The following is a 20,286-nucleotide window of genomic DNA, read 5'->3' on the forward strand; positions in this document are numbered from 1 at the left end:
CCTGGTATCTGACCCCCAGCCTGGTATCTGGCCCCCCAGTCTGGTATTTGGCCCCCAGCGTGGTATCTGGCCCCCAGCCCGGTATCTGGCCCCCAGCGTGGTATCCGGCCCCCCAGCCTGGTATCTGACCCCCAGCCTGGTATCCGGCCCCCAGCCTGGTATCTGACCCCCAGCCTGGTATCCGGCCCCCAGCCTGGTATCTGACCCCCAGCCTGGTATCTGGCCCCCAGCATGGTATCTGGCCCCCAGCGTGGTATCCGGCCCCCCAGCCTGGTATCTGACCCCCAGCCTGGTATCTGACCCCCAGCCTGGTATCTGGCCCCCTAGCCTGGTATCTGGCCCCCAGCCTGCTATCTGATGGTATCTGGCCCCCAGCCTGATATCTGGCCCCCTAGCCTGGTTTCTGGCCCCCAGCGTGGCATCTGGGCCCCCAGCCTGGTATCTGCCCCCCCAGCCTTGTATCTGGCCCCCAGCGTGGTATCTGGCCCCCAGCCTGGTATCTGGCCCCCAGCCCGGTATCTGGCCCCCAGCGTGGTATCCGGCCCCCCAGCCTGGTATCTGACCCCCAGCCTGGTATCCGGCCCCCAGCCTGGTATCTGACCCCCAGCCTGGTATCTGGCCCCCCAGCGTGGTATCTGGCCCCCAGCCTGGTATCTGGCCCCCAGCCCGCTATCTGATGGTATCTGGCCCCCAGCGTGGTATCTGACCCCCCAGCCTGGTATCTGACCCCCAGCCTGGTATCTGACCCCCCAGCCTGGTATCTGACCCCCCAGCACGGTATCTGGCCCCCAGCCTGGTATCTGACCCCCAGCCTGGTATCTGGCCCCCTAGCCTGGTATCTGGCCCCCAGCCCGCTATCTGATGGTATCTAGCCCCCAGCCTGGTATCTGGCACCCTAGCCTGGTTTCTGGCCCCCAGCGTGGTATCTGGGCCCCCAGCCTGGTATCTGGCCCCCCAGCCTTGTATCTGGCCCCCAGCGTGGTATCTGGGCCCACCAGCCTGGTATCTGGCCCCCAGCCTGGTATCTGGCCCCCAGCCTGGTATCTTGCCCCCCAGCCTGGTATCCGGCCCCCCAGCCTGGTATCTGGCCCCCCAGCCTGGTATCTGACCCCCAGCCTGGTATCTGGCCCCCCAGTCTGGTATTTGGCCCCCAGCGTGGTATCTGGCCCCCAGCCTGGTATCTGACCCCCAGCCCGGTATCTGGCCCCCAGCGTGGTATCCGGCCCCCCAGCCTGGTATCTGACCCCCAGCCTGGTATCTGACCCCCAGCCTGGTATCCGGCCCCCAGCCTGGTATCTGACCCCCAGCCTGGTATCTGGCCCCCAGCATGGTATCTGGCCCCCAGCGTGGTATCCGGCCCCCCAGCCTTGTATCTGGCCCCCAGCGTGGTATCTGGTCCCACCAGCCTGGTATCTGGCCCCCAGCCTGGTATCTGGCCCCCAGCCCGCTATCTGATGGTATCTTCCCCCAGCCTGGTATCTGGCCCCCAGCGTGGTATCCAGCCCCCCAGCCTGGTATCTGGCCCCCAGCCTGGTATCCGGCCCCCCAGCCTGGTATCTGGCCCCCAGCCTGGTATCTGACCCCCAGCCTGGTATCTGGCCCCCAGCGTGGTATCCGGCCCCCCAGCCTGGTATCTGACCCCCGGCCTGGTATCCGGCCCCCAGCCTGGTATCTGACCCCCAGCCTGGTATCCGGCCCCCAGCCTGGTATCTGACCCCCAGCCTGGTATCTGGCCCCCAGCATGGTATCTGGCCCCCAGCGTGGTATCCGGCCCCCCAGCCTGGTATCTGGCCCCCTAGCCTGGTTTCTGGCCCCCAGCGTGGCATCTGGGCCCCCAGCCTGGTATCTGCCCCCCCAGCCTTGTATCTGGCCCCCAGCGTGGTATCTGACCACCCAGCACGGTATCTGACCCCCCAGCCTTGTATCTGGCCCCCAGCGTGGTATCTGGGCCCACCAGCCTGGTATCTGGCCCCCAGCCTGGTATCTGACCCCCAGCCCGGTATCTGGCCCCCAGCGTGGTATCCGGCCCCCCAGCCTGGTATCTGACCCCCAGCCTGGTATCCGGCCCCCAGCCTGGTATCTGACCCCCAGCCTGGTATCTGGCCCCCCAGCGTGGTATCTGGCCCCCAGCCTGGTATCTGGCCCCCAGCCCGCTATCTGATGGTATCTGGCCCCCAGCGTGGTATCTGACCCCCCAGCCTGGTATCTGACCCCCAGCCTGGTATCTGACCCCCCAGCCTGGTATCTGACCCCCCAGCACGGTATCTGGCCCCCAGCCTGGTATCTGACCCCCAGCCTGGTATCTGGCCCCCTAGCCTGGTATCTGGCCCCCAGCGTGGTATCTGACCCCCCAGCACGGTATCTGGCCCCCAGCCTGGTATCTGACCCCCAGCCTGGTATCTGGCCCCCTAGCCTGGTATCTGGCCCCAAGCCCGCTATCTGATGGTATCTGGCCCCCAGCCTGGTATCTGGCCCCCTAGCCTGGTTTCTGGCCCCCAGCGTGGTATCTGGGCCCCCAGCCTGGTATCTGGCCCCCCAGCCTTGTATCTGGCCCCCAGCGTGGTATCTGGGCCCACCAGCCTGGTATCTGGCCCCCAGCCTGGTATCTGACCCCCAGCCCGGTATCTGGCCCCCAGCGTGGTATCCGGCCCCCCAGCCTGGTATCTGACCCCCAGCCTGGTATCCGGCCCCCAGCCTGGTATCTGACCCCCAGCCTGGTATCCGGCCCCCAGCCTGGTATCTGACCCCCAGCCTGGTATCTGGCCCCCAGCATGGTATCTGGCCCCCAGCGTGGTATCTGACCCCCAGCCTGGTATCCGGCCCCCAGCCTGGTATCTGACCCCCAGCCTGGTATCCGGCCCCCCAGCCTGGTATCTGACCCCCAGCCTGGTATCCGGCCCCCAGCCTGGTATCTGACCCCCAGCCTGGTATCCGGCCCCCAGCCTGGTATCTGACCCCCAGCCTGGTATCCGGCCCCCAGCCTGGTATCTGACCCCCAGCCTGGTATCTGACCCCCAGCCTGGTATCTCGCCCCCAGCATGGTATCTGGCCCCCAGCGTGGTATCCGGCCCCCCAGCCTGGTATCTGGGCCCCAGCGTGGTATCCGGCCCCCCAGCCTGGTATCTGGCCCCCAGCGTGGTATCCGGCCCCCCAGCCTGGTATCTGACCCCCAGCCTGGTATCTGGCCCCCTAGCCTGGTATCTGGCCCCCAGCCTGCTATCTGATGGTATCTGGCCCCCAGCGTGGTATCTGACCCCCAGCCTGGTATCCGGCCCCCCAGCCTGGTATCTGACCCCCAGCCTGGTATCCGGCCCCCAGCCTGGTATCTGACCCCCAGCCTGGTATCCGGCCCCCAGCCTGGTATCTGACCCCCAGCCTGGTATCCGGCCCCCAGCCTGGTATCTGACCCCCAGCCTGGTATCTGACCCCCAGCCTGGTATCTGGCCCCCAGCATGGTATCTGGCCCCCAGCATGGTATCTGGCCCCCAGCGTGGTATCCGGCCCCCCAGCCTGGTATCTGACCCCCAGCCTGGTATCTGACCCCCAGCCTGGTATCTGGCCCCCTAGCCTGGTATCTGGCCCCCAGCCTGCTATCTGATGGTATCTGGCCCCCAGCCTGATATCTGGCCCCCTAGCCTGGTTTCTGGCCCCCAGCGTGGCATCTGGGCCCCCAGCCTGGTATCTGCCCCCCCAGCCTTGTATCTGGCCCCCAGCGTGGTATCTGGCCCCCAGCCTGGTATCTGGCCCCCAGCCCGGTATCTGGCCCCCAGCGTGGTATCCGGCCCCCCAGCCTGGTATCTGACCCCCAGCCTGGTATCCGGCCCCCAGCCTGGTATCTGACCCCCAGCCTGGTATCTGGCCCCCCAGCGTGGTATCTGGCCCCCAGCCTGGTATCTGGCCCCCAGCCCGCTATCTGATGGTATCTGGCCCCCAGCGTGGTATCTGACCCCCCAGCCTGGTATCTGACCCCCAGCCTGGTATCTGACCCCCCAGCCTGGTATCTGACCCCCCAGCACGGTATCTGGCCCCCAGCGTGGTATCTGACCCCCAGCCTGGTATCTGGCCCCCTAGCCTGGTATCTGGCCCCCAGCCCGCTATCTGATGGTATCTAGCCCCCAGCCTGGTATCTGGCCCCCTAGCCTGGTTTCTGGCCCCCAGCGTGGTATCTGGGCCCCCAGCCTGGTATCTGGCCCCCCAGCCTTGTATCTGGCCCCCAGCGTGGTATCTGGGCCCACCAGCCTGGTATCTGGCCCCCAGCCTGGTATCTGGCCCCCAGCCCGCTATCTGATGGTATCTGCCCCCAGCCTGGTATCTGGCCCCCAGCCTGGTATCTGGCCCCCAGCCTGGTATCTTGCCCCCCAGCCTGGTATCTGGCCCCCAGCCTGGTATCCGGCCCCCCAGCCTGGTATCTGGCCCCCAGCCTGGTATCTGGCCCCCAGCCTGGTATCTGACCCCCAGCCTGGTATCTGGCCCCCCAGTCTGGTATTTGGCCCCCAGCGTGGTATCTGGCCCCCAGCCTGGTATCTGGCCCCCAGCCCGGTATCTGACCCCCAGCCCGGTATCTGGCCCCCAGCGTGGTATCCGGCCCCCCAGCCTGGTATCTGACCCCCAGCCTGGTATCTGACCCCCAGCCTGGTATCCGGCCCCCAGCCTGGTATCTGACCCCCAGCCTGGTATCTGGCCCCCAGCATGGTATCTGGCCCCCAGCGTGGTATCCGGCCCCCCAGCCTTGTATCTGGCCCCCAGCGTGGTATCTGGTCCCACCAGCCTGGTATCTGGCCCCCAGCCTGGTATCTGGCCCCCAGCCCGCTATCTGATGGTATCTTCCCCCAGCCTGGTATCTGGCCCCCAGCGTGGTATCCAGCCCCCCAGCCTGGTATCTGGCCCCCAGCCTGGTATCCGGCCCCCCAGCCTGGTATCTGGCCCCCAGCCTGGTATCTGACCCCCAGCCTGGTATCTGGCCCCCAGCGTGGTATCCGGCCCCCCAGCCTGGTATCTGACCCCCGGCCTGGTATCCGGCCCCCAGCCTGGTATCTGACCCCCAGCCTGGTATCCGGCCCCCAGCCTGGTATCTGACCCCCAGCCTGGTATCTGGCCCCCAGCATGGTATCTGGCCCCCAGCGTGGTATCCGGCCCCCCAGCCTGGTATCTGACCCCCAGCCTGGTATCTGACCCCCAGCCTGGTATCTGGCCCCCTAGCCTGGTATCTGGCCCCCAGCCCGCTATCTGATGGTATCTGGCCCCCAGCCTGATATCTGGCCCCCTAGCCTGGTTTCTGGCCCCCAGCGTGGCATCTGGGCCCCCAGCCTGGTATCTGCCCCCCCAGCCTTGTATCTGGCCCCCAGCGTGGTATCTGGCCCCCAGCCTGGTATCTGGCCCCCAGCCCGGTATCTGGCCCCCAGCGTGGTATCCGGCCCCCCAGCCTGGTATCTGACCCCCAGCCTGGTATCCGGCCCCCAGCCTGGTATCTGGCCCCCCAGCGTGGTATCTGGCCCCCAGCCTGGTATCTGGCCCCCAGCCCGCTATCTGATGGTATCTGGCCCCCAGCGTGGTATCTGACCCCCCAGCCTGGTATCTGACCCCCAGCCTGGTATCTGACCCCCCAGCCTGGTATCTGACCCCCCAGCACGGTATCTGGCCCCCAGCCTGGTATCTGACCCCCAGCCTGGTATCTGGCCCCCTAGCCTGGTATCTGGCCCCCAGCGTGGTATCTGACCCCCCAGCACGGTATCTGGCCCCCAGCCTGGTATCTGACCCCCAGCCTGGTATCTGGCCCCCTAGCCTGGTATCTGGCCCCCAGCCCGCTATCTGATGGTATCTGGCCCCCAGCCTGGTATCTGGCCCCCTACCCTGGTTTCTGGCCCCCAGCGTGGTATCTGGGCCCCCAGCCTGGTATCTGGCCCCCCAGCCTTGTATCTGGCCCCCAGCGTGGTATCTGGGCCCACCAGCCTGGTATCTGGCCCCCAGCCTGGTATCTGGCCCCCAGCCCGCTATCTGATGGTATCTGCCCCCAGCCTGGTATCTGGCCCCCAGCCTGGTATCTGGCCCCCAGCCTGGTATCTGGCCCCCAGCCTGGTATCTTGCCCCCCAGCCTGGTATCTGGCCCCCAGCCTGGTATCCGGCCCCCCAGCCTGGTATCTGGCCCCCAGCCTGGTATCTGACCCCCAGCCTGGTATCTGGCCCCCCAGTCTGGTATTTGGCCCCCAGCGTGGTATCTGGCCCCCAGCCTGGTATCTGGCCCCCAGCCTGGTATCTGACCCCCAGCCCGGTATATGGCCCCCAGCGTGGTATCCGGCCCCCCAGCCTGGTATCTGACCCCCAGCCTGGTATCCGGCCCCCAGCCTGGTATCTGACCCCCAGCCTGGTATCTGGCCCCCAGCATGGTATCTGGCCCCCAGCGTGGTATCCGGCCCCCCAGCCTGGTATCTGACCCCCAGCCTGGTATCTGGGCCCCCAGCCTGGTATCTGGCCCCCCAGCCTTGTATCTGGCCCCCAGCGTGGTATCTGGTCCCACCAGCCTGGTATCTGGCCCCCAGCCTGGTATCTGGCCCCCAGCCCGCTATCTGATGGTATCTTCCCCCAGCCTGGTATCTGGCCCCCAGCGTGGTATCCAGCCCCCCAGCCTGGTATCTGGCCCCCAGCCTGGTATCCGGCCCCCCAGCCTGGTATCTGGCCCCCAGCCTGGTATCTGACCCCCAGCCTGGTATCTGGCCCCCCAGTCTGGTATTTGGCCCCCAGCGTGGTATCTGGCCCCCAGCCTGGTATCTGGCCCCCAGCCTGGTATCTGACCCCCAGCCCGGTATCTGGCCCCCAGCGTGGTATCCGGCCCCCCAGCCTGGTATCTGACCCCCAGCCTGGTATCCGGCCCCCAGCCTGGTATCTGACCCCCAGCCTGGTATCCGGCCCCCAGCCTGGTATCTGACCCCCAGCCTGGTATCTGGCCCCCAGCATGGTATCTGGCCCCCAGCGTGGTATCCGGCCCCCCAGCCTGGTATCTGACCCCCAGCCTGGTATCTGACCCCCAGCCTGGTATCTGGCCCCCTAGCCTGGTATCTGGCCCCCAGCCCGCTATCTGATGGTATCTGGCCCCCAGCCTGATGTCTGGCCCCCTAGCCTGGTTTCTGGCCCCCAGCGTGGCATCTGGGCCCCCAGCCTGGTATCTGCCCCCCCAGCCTTGTATCTGGCCCCCAGCCTGGTATCTGGCCCCCAGCCTGGTATCTGACCCCCAGCCCGGTATCTGGCCCGCAGCGTGGTATCCGGCCCCCCAGCCTGGTATCTGACCCCCAGCCTGGTATCCGGCCCCCAGCCTGGTATCTCACCCCCAGCCTGGTATCTGGCCCCCCAGCGTGGTATCTGGCCCCCAGCCTGGTATCTGGCCCCCAGCCCGCTATCTGATGGTATCTGGCCCCCAGCGTGGTATCTGACCCCCCAGCCTGGTATCTGACCCCCAGCCTGGTATCTGACCCCCCAGCCTGGTATCTGACCCCCCAGCACGGTATCTGGCCCCCAGCCTGGTATCTGACCCCCAGCCTGGTATCTGGCCCCCTAGCCTGGTATCTGGCCCCCAGCGTGGTATCTGACCCCCCAGCACGGTATCTGGCCCCCAGCCTGGTATCTGACCCCCAGCCTGGTATCTGGCCCCCTAGCCTGGTATCCGGCCCCCAGCCCGCTATCTGATGGTATCTGGCCCCCAGCCTGGTATCTGGCCCCCTAGCCTGGTTTCTGGCCCCCAGCGTGGTATCTGGGCCCCCAGCCTGGTATCTGGCCACCCAGCCTTGTATCTGGCCCCCAGCGTGGTATCTGGGCCCACCAGCCTGGTATCTGGCCCCCAGCCTGGTATCTGGCCCCCAGCCCGCTATCTGATGGTATCTGCCCCCAGCCTGGTATCTGGCCCCCAGCCTGGTATCACGCCCCCCAGCCTGGTATCTGGCCCCCAGCCCGGTATCCGGCCCCCCAGCCTGGTATCTGGCCCCCAGCCTGGTATCCGGCCCCCCAGCATGGTATCTGGCCCCCAGCCTGGTATCTGACCCCCCAGCCTGGTATCTGGCCCCCCAGTCTGGTATTTGGCCCCCAGCCTGGTATCTGGCCCCCAGCCTGGTATTTGGCCCCCAGCGTGGTATCTGGCCCCCAGCCTGGTATCTGACCCCCAGCCTGGTATCTGGCCCCCAGCATGGTATCTGGCCCCCAGCGTGGTATCCGGCCCCCCAGCCTGGTATCTGACCCCCAGCCTGGTATCTGATGGTATCTGGCCCCCAGCGTGGTATCTGGCCCCCAGCCCGCTATCTGATGGTATCTGGCCCCCAGCCTGGTATCTGACCCCCAGCCTTGTATCTGGCCCCCAGCCTTGTATCTGACCCCCAGCCTGGTATCTGGCCCCCAGCCCGCTATCTGATGGTATCTGGCCCCCAGCCTGGTATCTGACCCCCAGCCTTGTATCTGGCCCCCAGCCTGGTATCTGACCCCCAGCCTGGTATCTGGCCCCCTAGCCTGGTATCTGGCCCCCAGCCCGCTATCTGATGGTATCTGGCCCCCAGCTTGGTATCTGGCCCCCTAGCCTGGTTTCTGGCCCCCAGCGTGGTATCTGGGCCCCCAGCCTGGTATCTGGCCCCCCAGCCTTGTATCTGGCCCCCAGCGTGGTATCTGGGCCCACCAGCCTGGTATCTGGCCCCCAGCCGCTATCTGATGGTATCTGCCCCCAGCCTGGTATCTGGCCCCCAGCCTGGTATCTGGCCCCCAGCCTGGTATCTTGCCCCCCAGCCTGGTATCTGGCCCCCAGCCTGGTATCCGGCCCCCCAGCCTGGTATCTGGCCCCCAGCCTGGTATCTGACCCCCAGCCTGGTATCTGGCCCCCCAGTCTGGTATTTGGCCCCCAGCGTGGTATCTGGCCCCCAGCCTGGTATCTGGCCCCCAGCCTGGTATCTGACCCCCAGCCCGGTATCTGGCCCCCAGCCTGGTATCCGGCCCCCAGCCTGGTATCTGACCCCCAGCCTGGTATCTGGCCCCCAGCCTGGTATCTGACCCCCAGCCTGGTATCCGGCCCCCAGCCTGGTATCTGACCCCCAGCCTGGTATCTGGCCCCCAGCCTGGTATCTGACCCCCAGCCTGGTATCTGGCCCCCCAGTCTGGTATTTGGCCCTCAGCGTGGTATCTGGCCCCCAGCCTGGTATCTGGCCCCCAGCCTGGTATCTGGCCCCCAGCCTGGTATCTGACCCCCAGCCCGGTATCTGGCCCCCAGCGTGGTATCCGGCCCCCCAGCCTGGTATCTGACCCCCAGCCTGGTATCTGGGCCCCCAGCCTGGTATCTGGCCCCCCAGCCTTGTATCTGGCCCCCAGCGTGGTATCTGGTCCCACCAGCCTGGTATCTGGCCCCCAGCCTGGTATCTGGCCCCCAGCGTGGTATCCAGCCCCCCAGCCTGGTATCTGGCCCCCAGCCTGGTATCCGGCCCCCCAGCCTGGTATCTGACCCCCAGCCTGGTATCTGGCCCCCCAGTCTGGTATTTGGCCCCCAGCGTGGTATCTGGCCCCCAGCCTGGTATCTGGCCCCCAGCCTGGTATCTGACCCCCAGCCCTGTATCTGGCCCCCAGCGTGGTATCCGGCCCCCCAGCCTGGTATCTGACCCCCAGCCTGGTATCCGGCCCCCAGCCTGGTATCTGACCCCCAGCCTGGTATCTGGCCCCCAGCCTGGTATCTGACCCCCAGCCTGGTATCTGGCCCCCAGCATGGTATCTGGCCCCCAGCGTGGTATCCGGCCCCCCAGCCTGGTATCTGACCCCCAGCCTGGTATCTGACCCCCAGCGTGGTATCTGGCCCCCTAGCCTGGTATCTGGCCCCCAGCCCGCTATCTGATGGTATCTGGCCCCCAGCCTGATATCTGGCCCCCTAGCCTGGTTTCTGGCCCCCAGCGTGGCATCTGGGCCCCCAGCCTGGTATCTGCCCCCCCAGCCTTGTATCTGGCCCCCAGCGTGGTATCTGGCCCCCAGCCTGGTATCTGACCCCCAGCCCGGTATCTGGCCCGCAGCGTGGTATCCGGCCCCCCAGCCTGGTATCTGACCCCCAGCCTGGTATCCGGCCCCCAGCCTGGTATCTGACCCCCAGCCTGGTATCTGGCCCCCCAGCGTGGTATCTGGCCCCCAGCCTGGTATCTGGCCCCCAGCCCGCTATCTGATGGTATCTGGCCCCCAGCGTGGTATCTGACCCCCCAGCCTGGTATCTGACCCCCAGCCTGGTATCTGACCCCCCAGCCTGGTATCTGACCCCCCAGCACGGTATCTGGCCCCCAGCCTGGTATCTGACCCCCAGCCTGGTATCTGGCCCCCAGCGTGGTATCTGACCCCCCAGCACGGTATCTGGCCCCCAGCCTGGTATCTGACCCCCAGCCTGGTATCTGGCCCCCTAGCCTGGTATCCGGCCCCCAGCCCGCTATCTGATGGTATCTGGCCCCCAGCCTGGTATCTGGCCCCCTAGCCTGGTTTCTGGCCCCCAGCGTGGTATCTTGGCCCCCAGCCTGGTATCTGGCCCCCCAGCCTTGTATCTGGCCCCCAGCGTGGTATCTGGGCCCACCAGCCTGGTATCTGGCCCCCAGCCTGGTATCTGGCCCCCAGCCCGCTATCTGATGGTATCTGCCCCCAGCCTGGTATCTGGCCCCCAGCCTGGTATCTGGCCCCCAGCCCGGTATCCGGCCCCCCAGCCTGGTATCTGGCCCCCAGCCTGGTATCCGGCCCCCCAGCATGGTATCTGGCCCCCAGCCTGGTATCTGACCCCCCAGCCTGGTATCTGGCCCCCCAGTCTGGTATTTGGCCCCCAGCGTGGTATCTGGCCCCCAGCATGGTATTTGGCCCCCAGCGTGGTATCTGGCCCCCAGCCTGGTATCTGACCCCCAGCCTGGTATCTGGCCCCCAGCATGGTATCTGGCCCCCAGCGTCGTATCCGGCCCCCCAGCCTGGTATCTGACCCCCAGCCTGGTATCTGATGGTATCTGGCCCCCAGCCTGGTATCTGACCCCTAGCCTGGTATCCGGCCCCCAGCCTGGTATCTGACCCCCAGCCTGGTATCTGGCCCCCAGCATGGTATCTGGCCCCCAGCGTGGTATCCGGCCCCCCAGCCTGGTATCTGACCCCCAGCCTGGTATCTGACCCCCAGCCTGGTATCTGGCCCCCTAGCCTGGTATCTGGCCCCCAGCCCGCTATCTGATGGTATCTGGCCCCCAGCCTGATATCTGGCCCCCTAGCCTGGTTTCTGGCCCCCAGCGTGGCATCTGGGCCCCCAGCCTGGTATCTGCCCCCCCAGCCTTGTATCTGGCCCCCAGCGTGGTATCTGGCCCCCAGCCTGGTATCTGACCCCCAGCCTGGTATCTGGCCCGCAGCGTGGTATCCGGCCCCCCAGCCTGGTATCTGACCCCCAGCCTGGTATCCGGCCCCCAGCCTGGTATCTGACCCCCAGCCTGGTATCTGGCCCCCCAGCGTGGTATCTGGCCCCCAGCCTGGTATCTGGCCCCCAGCCCGCTATCTGATGGTATCTGGCCCCCAGCGTGGTATCTGACCCCCCAGCCTGGTATCTGACCCCCAGCCTGGTATCTGACCCCCCAGCCTGGTATCTGACCCCCCAGCACGGTATCTGGCCCCCAGCCTGGTATCTGACCCCCAGCCTGGTATCTGGCCCCCAGCGTGGTATCTGACCCCCCAGCACGGTATCTGGCCCCCAGCCTGGTATCTGACCCCCAGCCTGGTATCTGGCCCCCTAGCCTGGTATCCGGCCCCCAGCCCGCTATCTGATGGTATCTGGCCCCCAGCCTGGTATCTGGCCCCCAGCGTGGTATCTTAGCCCCCAGCCTGGTATCTGGCCCCCCAGCCTTGTATCTGGCCCCCAGCGTGGTATCTGGGCCCACCAGCCTGGTATCTGGCCCCCAGCCTGGTATCTGGCCCCCAGCCCGCTATCTGATGGTATCTGCCCCCAGCCTGGTATCTGGCCCACAGCCTGGTATCTGGCCCCCCAGCCTGGTATCTGGCCCCAAGCCCGGTATCCGGCCCCCCAGCCTGGTATCTGGCCCCCAGCCTGGTATCCGGCCCCCCAGCATGGTATCTGGCCCCCAGCCTGGTATCTGACCCCCCAGCCTGGTATCTGGCCCCCCAGTCTGGTATTTGGCCCCCAGCGTGGTATCTGGCCCCCAGCCTGGTATTTGGCCCCCAGCGTGGTATCTGGCCCCCAGCCTGGTATCTGACCCCCAGCCTGGTATCTGATGGTATCTGGCCCCCAGCGTGGTATCTGGCCCCCAGCCCGCTATCTGATGGTATCTGGCCCCCAGCGTGGTATCTGGCCCCCAGCATGGTATCTGGCCCCCAGCGTGGTATCCGGCCCCCCAGCCTGGTATCTGACCCCCAGCCTGGTATCTGATGGTATCTGGCCCCCAGCGTGGTATCTGGCCCCCAGCCCGCTATCTGATGGTATCTGGCCCCCAGCCTGGTATCTGACCCCCAGCCTTGTATCTGGCCCCCAGCCTGGTATCTGACCCCCAGCCTGGTATCTGGCCCCCAGCCCGCTATCTGATGGTATCTGGCCCCCAGCCTGGTATCTGACCCCCAGTCTGGTATTTTGCCCCCAGCGTGGTATCTGGCCCCCAGCCTGGTATCTGACCCCCAGCCTTGTATCTGGCCCCCAGCCTTGTATCTGACCCCCAGCCTGGTATCTGGCCCCCAGCCCGCTATCTGATGGTATCTGGCCCCCAGCCTGGTATCTGACCCCCAGCCTTGTATCTGGCCCCCAGCCTGGTATCTGACCCCCAGCCTGGTATCTGGCCCCCAGCCTGGTATCTGACCCCCAGCCTGGTATCTGACCCCCAGCCTGGAATCTGGGCCCCCAGCCTGGTATCTGACCCCCAGCCTGGTATCTGACCCCCCCAGCCTGGTATCTGGGCCCCCAGCCTGGTATCTGACCCCCAGCCTGGTATCTGACCCCCCCAGCCTGGTATCTGGGCCCCCAGCCTGGTATCTGACCCCCAGCCTGGTATCTGGCCCCCAGCCTGGTATCTGGCCCCCCAGCGTGGTATCTGGCCCCCCAGCCCGGTATCTGGCCCCCAGCACGGTGTCTGGCCCCCAGCCTGGTATCTGACCCCCAGCCTGGTATCTGGCCCCCAGCCCGCTATCTGATGGTATCTGGCCCCCAGCCTGGTATCTGAAGGTATCTGGCCCCCAGCGTGGTATCCGGCCCCCAGCATGGTATCCGGCCCCTCAGCCTGGTATCTGACCCCCAGCCTTGTATCTGGCCCCCAGCCTGGTATCTGGCCCCCAGCCTGGTATCTCAGCCTGGTATCTTGCCCCCAGCCTGGTATCTGGCCCCCAGCACGCTATCTGATGGTATCCGGCCCCCAACCTGGTATCTGACCCCCAGCCTGGTATCTAGCCCCCAGCCCGCTATCTGATGGTATCCGGCCCCCCAGCCTGGTATCTGACCCCCAGCCTGGTATCTGACCCCCCAGCCTGGTATCTGGCCCCCCAGTCTGGTATTTGGCCCCCAGCGTGGTATCTGGCCCCCAGCCTGGTATTTGGCCCCCAGCGTGGTATCTGGCCCCCAGCCTGGTATCTGACCCCCAGCCTGGTATCTGATGGTATCTGGCCCCCAGCGTGGTATCTGGCCCCCAGCCCGCTATCTGATGGTATCTGGCCCCCAGCGTGGTATCTGGCCCCCAGCATGGTATCTGGCCCCCAGCGTGGTATCCGGCCCCCCAGCCTGGTATCTGACCCCCAGCCTGGTATCTGATGGTATCTGGCCCCCAGCGTGGTATCTGGCCCCCAGCCCGCTATCTGATGGTATCTGGCCCCCAGCCTGGTATCTGACCCCCAGCCTTGTATCTGGCCCCCAGCCTGGTATCTGACCCCCAGCCTGGTATCTGGCCCCCAGCCCGCTATCTGATGGTATCTGGCCCCCAGCCTGGTATCTGACCCCCAGTCTGGTATTTGGCCCCCAGCGTGGTATCTGGCCCCCAGCCTGGTATCTGACCCCCAGCCTTGTATCTGGCCCCCAGCCTTGTATCTGACCCCCAGCCTGGTATCTGGCCCCCAGCCCGCTATCTGATGGTATCTGGCCCCCAGCCTGGTATCTGACCCCCAGCCTTGTATCTGGCCCCCAGCCTGGTATCTGACCCCCAGCCTGGTATCTGGCCCCCAGCCTGGTATCTGACCCCCAGCCTGGTATCTGACCCCCAGCCTGGAATCTGGGCCCCCAGCCTGGTATCTGACCCCCAGCCTGGTATCTGACCCCCCCAGCCTGGTATCTGGGCCCCCAGCCTGGTATCTGACCCCCAGCCTGGTATCTGACCCCCCCAGCCTGGTATCTGGGCCCCCAGCCTGGTATCTGACCCCCAGCCTGGTATCTGGCCCCCCAGCGTGGTATCTGGCCCCCCAGCCCGGTATCTGGCCCCCAGCACGGTGTCTGGCCCCCAGCCTGGTATCTGACCCCCAGCCTGGTATCTGGCCCCCAGCCCGCTATCTGATGGTATCTGGCCCCCAGCCTGGTATCTGAAGGTATCTGGCCCCCAGCGTGGTATCCGGCCCCCAGCATGGTATCCGGCCCCTCAGCCTGGTATCTGACCCCCAGCCTTGTATCTGGCCCCCAGCCTGGTATCTGGCCCCCAGCCTGGTATCTCAGCCTGGTATCTGGCCCCCAGCCTGGTATCTGGCCCCCAGCACGCTATCTGATGGTATCCGGCCCCCAACCTGGTATCTGACCCCCAGCCTGGTATCTAGCCCCCAGCCCGCTATCTGATGGTATCCGGCCCCCCAGCCTGGTATCTGACCCCCAGCCTGGTATCCGGCCCCCAGCCTGGTATCTGACCCCCAGCCTGGTATCCGGCCCCCAGCCTGGTATCTGACCCCCAGCCTGGTATGGCCCCCAGCATGGTATCTGGCCCCCAGCGTGGTATCCGGCCCCCCAGCCTGGTATCTGACCCCCAGCCTGGTATCTGGCCCCCTAGCCTGGTATCTGGCCCCCAGCCCGCTATCTGATGGTATCTGGCCCCCAGCCTGATATCTGGACCCCTAGCCTGGTTTCTGGCCCCCAGCGTGGCATCTGGGCCCCCAGCCTGGTATCTGCCCCCCCAGCCTTGTATCTGGCCCCCAGCGTGGTATCTGGCCCCCAGCCTGGTATCTGACCCCCAGCCCGGTATCTGGCCCGCAGCGTGGTATCCGGCCCCCCAGCCTGGTATCTGACCCCCAGCCTGGTATCCGGCCCCCAGCCTGGTATCTGACCCCCAGCCTGGTATCTGGCCCCCCAGCGTGGTATCTGGCCCCCAGCCTGGTATCTGGCCCCCAGCCCGCTATCTGATGGTATCTGGCCCCCAGCGTGGTATCTGACCCCCCAGCCTGGTATCTGACCCCCCAGCCTGGTATCTGACCCCCCAGCACGGTATCTGGCCCCCAGCCTGGTATCTGACCCCCAGCCTGGTATCTGGCCCCCAGCGTGGTATCTGACCCCCCAGCACGGTATCTGGCCCCCAGCCTGGTATCTGACCCCCAGCCTGGTATCTGGCCCCCTAGCCTGGTATCCGGCCCCCAGCCCGCTATCTGATGGTATCTGGCCCCCAGCCTGGTATCTGGCCCCCTAGCCTGGTTTCTGGCCCCCAGCGTGGTATCTGGGCCCCCAGCCTGGTATCTGGCCCCCCAGCCTTGTATCTGGCCCCCAGCGTGGTATCTGGGCCCACCAGCCTGGTATCTGGCCCCCAGCCTGGTATCTGGCCCCCAGCCCGCTATCTGATGGTATCTGCCCCCAGCCTGGTATCTGGCCCCCAGCCTGGTATCTGGCCCCCCAGCCTGGTATCTGGCCCCCAGCCCGGTATCCGGCCCCCCAGCCTGGTATCTGGCCCCCAGCCTGGTATCCGGCCCCCCAGCATGGTATCTGGCCCCCAGCCTGGTATCTGACCCCCCAGCCTGGTATCTGGCCCCCCAGTCTGGTATTTGGCCCCCAGCGTGGTATCTGGCCCCCAGCCTGGTATTTGGCCCCCAGCGTGGTATCTGGCCCCCAGCCTGGTATCTGACCCCCAGCCTGGTATCTGGCCCCCAGCATGGTATCTGGCCCCCAGCGTGGTATCCGGCCCCCAGCCTGGTATCTGGCCCCCAGCCTGGTATCTGACCCCCAGCCTGGTATCTGACCCCCAGCCTGGTATCTGATGGTATCTGGCCCCCAGCGTGGTATCTGGCCCCCAGCCCGCTATCTGATGGTATCTGGCCCCCAGCCTGGTATCTGACCCCCAGCCTTGTATCTGGCCCCCAGCCTGGTATCTGACCCCCCCAGCCTGGTATCTGGGCCCCCAGCCTGGTATCTGACCCCCAGCCTGGTATCTGACCCCCCCAGCCTGGTATCTGGGCCCCCAGCCTGGTATCTGACCCCCAGCCTGGTATCTGGCCCCCAGCCTGGTATCTGGCCCCCCAGCGTGGTATCTGGCCCCCCAGCCCGGTATCTGGCCCCCAGCACGGTGTCTGGCCCCCAGCCTGGTATCTGACCCCCAGCCTGGTATCTGGCCCCCAGCCCGCTATCTGATGGTATCTGGCCCCCAGCCTGGTATCTGAAGGTATCTGGCCCCCAGCGTGGTATCCGGCCCCCAGCATGGTATCCGGCCCCTCAGCCTGGTATCTGACCCCCAGCCTTGTATCTGGCCCCCAGCCTGGTATCTGGCCCCCAGCCTGGTATCTCAGCCTGGTATCTGGCCCCCAGCCTGGTATCTGGCCCCCAGCACGCTATCTGATGGTATCCGGCCCCCAACCTGGTATCTGACCCCCAGCCTGGTATCTGGCCCCCAGCCCGCTATCTGATGGTATCCGGCCCCCAGCCTGGTATCTGGCCCCCCAGCCTGGTATCTGGCCCCCAGCCCGCTATCTGATGGTATCCAGCCCCCAACCTGGTATCTGACCCCCAGCCTGGTATCTGACCCCCCAGTCTGGTATCTGGCCCCCAGCCTGGTATCTGATGGTATCCGGCCCCCAGCATGGTATCCGGCCCCCCAGCCTGGTATCTGGCCCCCAGCCTGGTATCTAGCCCCCAGCCCGCTATCTGATGGTATCTGGCCCCCAGCCTGGTATCCGGCCCCCCAGCATAATATCCGGCCCCCCAGCCTGGTATCTGACCCCCAGCCTGGTATCTGGCCCCCAGCCTGGTATCTGACCCCCAGCCTGGTATCTGGCCCCCTAGCCTGGTATCTGGCCCCCAGCGTGGTATCTGGCCCCCAGCCCGCTATCTGATGGTATCTGGCCCCCAGCCTGGTATCTGGCCCCCCAGCGTGGTATCTGGCCCCCAGCCTGGTATCTGGCCCCCAGCCCGCTATCTGATGGTATCTGGCCCCCCAGCCTGGTATCTGGCCCCCAGCGTGGTATCTGACCCCCCAGCCTGGTATCTGACCCCCAGCCTGGTATCTGGCCCCCTAGCCTGGTATCTGGCCCCCAGCGTGGTGTCAGACCCCCCAGCCTGGTATCTGGCCCCCTAGCCTGGTATCTGGCCCCCAGCGTGGTATCTGACCACCCAGCACGGTATCTGGCCCCCAGCCTGGTATCTGACCCCCAGCCTGGTATCTGGCCCCATAGCCTGGTATCTGGCCCCCAGCGTGGTATCTGACCCCCCAGCACGGTATCTTGCCCCCAGCCTGGTATCTGACCCCCAGCCTGGTATCTGGCCCCCTAGCCTGGTATCTTGCCCCCAGCCCGCTATCTGATGGTATCTGGCCCCCAGCCTGGTATCTGGCCCCCTAGCCTGGTTTCTGGCCCCCAGCGTGGTATCTGGGCCCCCAGCCTGGTATCTGGCCCCCCAGCCTTGTATCTGGCCCCCAGCGTGGTATCTGGGCCCACCAGCCTGGTATCTGGCCCCCAGCCTGGTATCTGGCCCCCAGCCCGCTATCTGATGGTATCTCCCCCCATTCTGGTATCTGGCCCCCCAGCGTGGTATCTGGCCCCCGAGTCTGGTATTTGGCCCCCAGCGTGGTATCTGGCCCCCAGCCTGGTATCTGACCCCCAGCCCGGTATCTGGCCCCCAGCGTGGTATCCGGCCCCCCAGCCTGGTATCTGACCCCCAGCCTGGTATCCGGCCCCCAGCCTAGTATCTGACCCCCAGCCTGGTATCCGGCCCCCAGCCTGGTATCTGACCCCCAGCCTGGTATCTGGCCCCCAGCATGGTATCTGGCCCCCAGAGTGGTATCCGGCCCCCCAGCCTGGTATCTGACCCCCAGCCTGGTATCTGGCCCCCCAGTCTGGTATCTGACCCCCAGCCTGGTATCTGGCCCCCCAGTCTGGTATTTGGCCCCCAGCGTGGTATCTGGCCCCCAGCCTGGTATCTGGCCCCCAGCCTGGTATCTGGCCCCCAGCCCGCTATCTGATGGTATCTGGCCCCCAGCCTGGTATCTGGCCCCCTAGCCTGGTTTCTGGCCCCCAGCGTGGTATCTGGCCCCCCAGCCTGGTATCTGGCCCCCAGCCTGGTATCTGGCCCCCAGCCTGGTATCTGGGCCCACCAGCCTGGTATCTGGCCCCCCAGCCTGATATCTGGCCCCCAGCCTGGTATCTGGCCCCCAGCCCACTATCTGATGGTATCTGCCCCCAGCCTGGTATCTGGCCCCCAGCCTGGTATCTGGCCCCCAGCGTGGTATCCAGCCCCCCAGCCTGGTATCTGGCCCCCAGCCTGGTATCCGGCCCCCCAGCCTGGTATCTGGCCCCCAGCCTGGTATCTGACCCCCAGCCTGGTATCTGGCCCCCCAGTCTGGTATTTGGCCCCCAGCGTGGTATCTGGCCCCCAGCCTGGTATCTGGCCCCCAGCCTGGTATCTGACCCCCAGCCCGGTTTCTGGCCCCCAGCGTGGTATCCGGCCCCCCAGCCTGGTATCTGACCCCCAGCCTGGTATCCGGCCCCCAGCCTGGTATCTGACCCCCAGCCTGGTATCCGGCCCCCCAGCGTGGTATCTGACCCCCAGCCTGGTATCTGGGCCCCCAGCCCGCTATCTGATGGTATCTGGCCCCCAGCGTGGTATCCGGCCCCCCAGCCTGGTATCTGACCCCCAGCCTGGTATCTGGCCCCCAGCCTGGTATCTGACCCGCCAGCATGGTATCTGGGCCCCCAGCCTGGTATCTGACCCCCAGCCTGGTATCTGACCCCCAGCCTGGTATCTGGCCCCCTAGCCTGGTATCTGGCCCCCAGCGTGGTATCTGGCCCCCAGCCCGCTATCTGATGGTATCTGGCCCCCAGCCTGGTATCTGGCCCCCCAGCGTGGTATCTGGCCCCCAGCCTGGTATCTGGCCCCCAGCCCGCTATCTGATGGTATCTGGCCCCCCAGCCTGGTATCTGGCCCCCAGCGTGGTATCTGACCCCCCAGCCTGGTATCTGACCCCCAGCCTGGTATCTGGCCCCCAGCGTGGTATCTGACCCCCCAGCCTGGTATCTGGCCCCCTAGCCTGGCATCTGGCCCCCAGCGTGGTATCTGACCCCCCAGCACGGTATCTGGCCCCCAGCCTGGTATCTGACCCCCAGCCTGGTATCTGGCCCCCTAGCCTGGTATCTGGCCCCCAGCGTGGTATCTGACCCCCCAGCCTGGTATCTGGCCCCCTAGAGTGGCATCTGGCCCCCAGCGTGGTATCTGACCCCCCAGCACGGTATCTGGCCCCCAGCCTGGTATCTGACCCCCAGCCTGGTATCTGGCCCCCCAGCACGGTATCTGGCCCCCAGCCTGGTATCTGACCCCCAGCCTGGTATCCGGCCCCCTAGCCTGGTATCTGGCCCCCAGCGTGGTATCTGACCCCCCTGCACGGTATCTGGCCCCCAGCCTGGTATCTGACCCCCAGCCTGGTATCTGGCCCCCTAGCCTGGTATCTGGCCCCCAGCGTGGTATCTGGCCCCCTAGCCTGGTTTCTGGCCCCCAGCCTGGTATCTGGCCCCCCAGCGTGGTATCTGGCCCCCCAGTCTGGTATTTGGCCCCCAGCGTGGTATCTGGCCCCCAGCCTGGTATCTGACCCCCAGCCCGGTATCTGGCCCCCAGCGTGGTATCCGGCCCCCCAGCCTGGTATCTGACCCCCAGCCTGGTATCCGGCCCCCAGCCTAGTATCTGACCCCCAGCCTGGTATCCGGCCCCCAGCCTGGTATCTGACCCCCAGCCTGGTATCTGGCCCCCAGCATGGTATCTGGCCCCCAGAGTGGTATCCGGCCCCCCAGCCTGGTATCTGACCCCCAGCCTGGTATCTGACCCCCAGCCTGGTATCTGGCCCCCCAGTCTGGTATCTGACCCCCAGCCTGGTATCTGGCCCCCCAGTCTGGTATTTGGCCCCCAGC

Source organism: Telmatherina bonti (genome assembly GCF_933228915.1).
Source record: "Telmatherina bonti genome assembly, chromosome: 3".
NCBI classification, from domain to species: domain Eukaryota; kingdom Metazoa; phylum Chordata; class Actinopteri; order Atheriniformes; family Telmatherinidae; genus Telmatherina; species Telmatherina bonti.